Source organism: Schistocerca americana, chromosome 3 (genome assembly GCF_021461395.2).
Source record: "Schistocerca americana isolate TAMUIC-IGC-003095 chromosome 3, iqSchAmer2.1, whole genome shotgun sequence".
NCBI classification, from domain to species: Eukaryota; Metazoa; Arthropoda; class Insecta; order Orthoptera; family Acrididae; genus Schistocerca; species Schistocerca americana.
The window spans coordinates 692,689,502-692,695,387 of NC_060121.1; positions in this window are offsets into that span (position 1 = coordinate 692,689,502).

Sequence of the window (5,886 nt, forward strand, 5' to 3'; positions counted from 1 at the left end):
TAAAACATTATTTGTAGGTAATACCTACTACACAATCAAAGTTTACTTAGGGATTTAGAGTAGCTGTTAGTAACAAGAGGAGATAACAATACCATCTTACCACACTACAAAACTGTAATGATTTTACAAGAAAATCATGTGCCAAGATCTATAATTTGTGACAGTAATGTCTTGTCATTCTCCTGAATTCAACATCTTACTCACCATAGGAGAAATGATGAATAGTGGCATGTTTACCGGCCAGGAGCTAGTGCAGGGACTATAGCAGAAAGTTTGTGATTCTGGAGTCATCAGTATGCAGTGATGGAGAGTAAAACTAAATTTGTATCAAAGAACATTGTACAATAGAAACCAGCTGAATGTGTCAGTGCAGTTGTTAATATGTTGAGCTCATTTGGAAGGATGGAGCTTGCTCTAACTGGACTTACTGATTTAGATTTTCTGTGGTCTTCCTAAGTCACTTTAGGCAAATGGCATGATGGTTCCTTTATTTAGGCCACAGCCAACCAACTGTCCTATTTTCTTAAAGCATGCTAAATTAATGAATACATAAATAAAATAAATATTTGTTACACTGTAGAATGGATATCTAGGCATAAATCTGAACCTTAATTGAATTATAGGCCAAGGACCAAGAATATTTTGTAACTTTATCAAACAATTATGAACATGTTATTTTGTGTGTGTTTCCAGTATTTATCAGTCTGTGTCAGCATACTGAAACCAGTTTATCTATGATATTGTCATGGTGTGTACTCTCTCCAGCATCGAACTACTTCTACATCTACATCTACATTTATACTCCGCAAGCCACCCAACGGTGTGTGGCGGAGGGCACTTTACGTGCCACTGTCATTACCTCCCTTTCCTGTTCCAGTCGCGTATGGTTCGTGGGAAGAACGACTGTCTGAAAGCCTCCGTGCGCGCTCTAATCTCTCCTCGGGAGGTATAAGTAGGGGGAAGCAATACATTCGATACCTCATCCAGAAACGCACCCTCTTGAAACCTGGCGAGCAAGCTACACCACGATGCAGAGTGTCTCTCTTGCAGAGTCTGCCACTTGAGTTTATGAAACATCTCTGTAACGCTATCACGGTTACCAAATAACCCTGTGACGAAACGCGCCGCTCTTCTTTGGATCTTCTCTATCTCCTCCGTCAACCCGATCTGGTACGGATCCCACACTGATGAGCAATACTCAAGTATAGGTCGAATGAGTGTTTTGTAAGCCACCTCCTTTGTTGATGGACTACATTTTCTAAGCACTCTCCCAATGAATCTCAACCTGGTACCCCGCCTTACCAACAATTAATTTTATATGATAATTCCACTTCAGATCGTTCCGCACGCATACTCCCAGATATTTTACACAAGTAACTGCTACCAGTGTTTGTTCCGCTATCATATAATCATACTTAAGTTGCTTCTGACAAAAAGTAATACTGGATGTGTTTCTAAGGATTTTTTTTTGTCTGAGTCAGCATACCGTATATGTGCTTCTGGAAAAAGCCCAAGTACATCATCTTCAGGTACTCATTAGTGACTGTACCGCACAGCTTCAACATGCGAAAACTTGATGTGTCTCCCAAATAACAGATCATATGATCTGTACAGTGTGTGTAATGAGACTAATAAATCACATTTTACACATTTTACATTTTACATGTTATTCTCTTGCAGACATGGCAAGTGTATTCGTTCTGGTTTAATTGATTTAATTTGGAATCAGTGTTAAAACATAACAGTTTTAAAGCATAACAGTTTTATTGATTTAAATTTTTACATCTCTAGTTGATCCCACAATTGTTCTTTCACTTTATCATGATCACAGAGGAGTTTGATAAACACAGATAAAAGTAAAAGTGACATGCTACCAAGCTTTCAGAAGTAATAGTTCTTAATGTTAAGAAGAAGAGAGAGATAAGATGAGGATGGTTAGAAATGAAGGGTAGCGCTAGACACCAGGCGTCATGGTGCATATTGAGCAGTTTTGTGTCATCTGCAAAATATACAACTAAAGGCAAATCATTAGCTGCAGCACTGAAAAGAAATGGAACAAAGTCTGAGCCTTGTGGCACATTAGTCTGTTTACTTATATTTGTTTAGTCAATTTTACATCTAAGTACACTTCTCTTAATGATTCAGACTGAAGATTTGCTTAGATAACTAATAAATTTTAGCCACAATACTTTAATGTAAATTTACACAATAGATACACAATTTTAGGTACAGTAAGCCAAACAGAATTTTTGATACATATATATTCTATGTATGTAAATGAAAGAAAATTTAATTGCAATAATTCTTTACCACAGTTTCATAATTTTAATTATAAGGATAAGACAGTCACATATGCCATATATATTCTAGCTGTAGTTTTGTTTACATTAATAAAAAAATTTAAAAGCAACAACACTGTACCAAAGTTACAACATTTAGATATAATAATGCTGTTAAGAAGGTACCTCATTTTACTTTTCCACTTTCTCTCTTCCTATGCTTGTTTACTTCACTAATTTTCATGTGAAAGAAAATCTCTGAGTGAATGTAAAGGGGTTTTTTAATAACAGCTGTTTGGTGAAATGCTTAAATTTAATTTCTGATTTGACATTAGTCATATGTGGTGGTAAACAGCTGTACAACTTCACTCCCATGTGACCACTGCCCCTTTCATGTTGAGTGTGTTAAGCTGTGGAATTCTTCATTTTATTCAGTTTCTAGTACGTTGGTGGTGCATATCTTTATTTTTTTGGACTTGTCTTTCCAATCCCAAGCAAGGAGCAGAATTTTGTACACATATAAACTGTAGAATGTTACAGTCTTATATGTTTTTGATTGATGCTTGCAACTGTCTCTTCTTATTATTTTTCCTATTATGCTGATTTATCTCTTTTGTAATTTGAATATTTTAATTGCATCAGATGAGTGCTCCAGATTTCTATACTACAGCTCATTATAGCACTGAAGTATAAAAAAATACAACATGCACAGATCATCTCCTTTTATTAGTGGCTTAATTTGTCTGAAGGCAAAAACAATGCTGCTAAGCTTATTGCTTATTTTGGCAATGTGATCTCTCCGTCCTAAATAAATGTGTACAGTGATCCCTAAAAAATTTGTACTTTCAAATATTCTTACATCTAGCTCTTGCAGTTTGGTCAGTTTTTTTTTTCTTCTGTTGTTTCTAAACAGCAGCACATTAGTTTTCTCATAATTGAGAATTATCCTATTCACTTCAAACCAGTGAGTGATCATTTCAAATGTTTGATTACTTTTAGTTATGACCTCCTCTAAGCTTGGTCTTAGAGTAATCTACAAAGAATATCATTTCACTTTTTGTGTTGGAAGGGAAAATAATTTACAAGTTGTGACATAGTCATGAAAAAGTTTTCAGTGACCCATGAAAAGATTTGATTTATTATTATTGCAGTCTTTTAATCACAATGTTTATCTGTAACCACATAATTAATTTTGACCATTTGTGACCATCTTCAGACCTAAGTAGAAACATATTGTATTATACATATCACATCAATACAGTGAGGGTGCAGTAAGAATTTCAGGTTTGTCAAACAAATAATGTTGTATGTAAAGTGCACCATTGAAGCATATATAATGCACATGGTTATGCTGTGTAACTGTCTCTCTTCATGTGCAGTATGTATGCTTCAATGGTGCTCCTTACATATAGCACAATCATATTTGTTAGACGATGCTGAAATGGCTAATGATTTTGACTGCACCATCATGTTTCTGCTCAGGTCTGAAGACGGTCATTACCAACAAATAAATTTTGTGATCCACAAATGGTATTATAATGAAGCAAAGTAACCATTTACATACATTGACTTTTAGGTTTAAGATTTTATTGTTATTTTCTGGTTACTTTCCTATTTCTCTGTTTATTATCTTCCATGTGCTTCTGTCATTATTGAGAGCTTGTGCAATAACATTTGCAGCTGTTAAAGTTTTTACCGTAAATCATTTTTATGGACTCCATAATATCCAACAAAATGACAGGGTTATCTGGACCTTTCCAAATTGTATGAAGAAATTTCAGCTCTTCACAAGACACTAATAGTCCTTTTGTTAGCCATGCAGGTTTCCTCCATTTTTCTTCCCTTTTTTCCTTAATTGTTCAGTCTTGCTTCACACTCTTCAATGACTCTAACACAGATATCTAGGAAATTGTTATCTTTATTGTTAACTCTATCACATAGATACATTAATGGCCAATTTTTATTTTATAGTTTTATTTTTAGATCTCTTATGTTAGAACTGCTAATATCTCAGTAAATGAGAAGGCTTATAGTACCTAATTTCCGTACTTTTTGTTATTATTTTTGTCTTTTACAAGACATTCATATCTACTAGACTGTATATCTGTAATTATGTAATCAGTGGCACTTTGAGTGTTAATGCATATTCTAATATAATTCTAAATTGTGCTACGTGAACCATATGTTGTGAGTAAGCTTTTTAGTTGTATTTTATGTTTTGATTCAGATAGGGAGTCAATGTTAAGTCTCCACATAAAATCAACTAGTTCTTACGAAATTATGACAAAAGCCAGTGAAGGTTTTTTTTTCACTTCAGTTTTTATACCAATACACTCAAAATGTTTTTCAATTGCATACCTTTCCATTGGAATTGCAGTTATAGGACAGGTGATGCTTGATGCTTTCTATAACAAACATGCACTTACCACCATTATTCTTTCTGCAGAAGTATGATATTAACTTAGTTGCCTAAGTTTCTACAAATTATTTCATTGTCTTTGAGCCACTGTTCAGTTACATTTAACAAAAGTAGATTTTAATTCTATACCACTGCTTTGTATAGCTACTTGTTAAGTTTATGAGCTTATTGTTAATGGACTGTAGGTTTTGATGTGTAATTATTTGCAAATTAAGTGAGTTATACCTCCTGTACTTCACTTTTCTCCTTTTTCTGGCTCCCATCTGAAAAAAGTCACTTAAATGAGGCTGGAGCTACTATCTTTCTCTTCTGTAAATGAACCATAGGTGGCTCGTTTGATGCTGAGCACTTCACATTTGGTAAGACTGTAATCTTCCCTCTCTGCACTGGAACCACTATCTTCCTCCTCTTTTGCTGGTCATTAGATGATGATTTTGATGTTGTCTTCTTCCTGTCCTGCAGAAGATTTTTTGGTGTTTCTAATGACAGGTTTGCATCTGCTGTATTGTGTTCTACTTCTTTTGTTTTCTCCAATGAAGAACAATTTTTTAGTTTTGGTTTGGTGTCTGTTAAGTTTTGCTGTCTGTCTGAATTGAGAGGGTAATGCCAACAAAGGGTCAATTTTTTGTCACAGGATATGTTCTGCCTTTCTGACACAATATTGGCTACTTGTTCAGCTATCACCTGTTTTCTGAAATTGTAGACAATGGACAATATGAAATCTTCAACCCGTATTGCTAATTTCTATAGTCTGTACATTTCTGAAGTGCTTAGAAGCACCCAAGAAACATTTATTTGTCTCACAATTTCTTTGTTCACTCAGAGTATGTCATACCTATGTGGCATATTGCATACTGCCACACATTTGTGTGATTAAGTTGACTTGAGCACCTTTTCAGATTGTGTAGGGCCTTTTGAGTTTAACTTTAACAGATGTGATTTGAGTGTCCTAACAACACAACAAAATCATTTTGATTAATATCGGTACAATTGGCAGACTGTACTAGGTTTTCGACTTCTGATAATGGGGCATTTGGTTTAGTAACACTTACTTTTAGTTGTGTTGACTGACTGAAAATTTCCCCTAGCCCATGACCATGGCTTCCTAACAATAGTATTATTTTACTGCTGCTGTTTACCCTTTCTTCCTCCAACACCAAGTTCTGTGTTTTGCTTACAATGATTAAC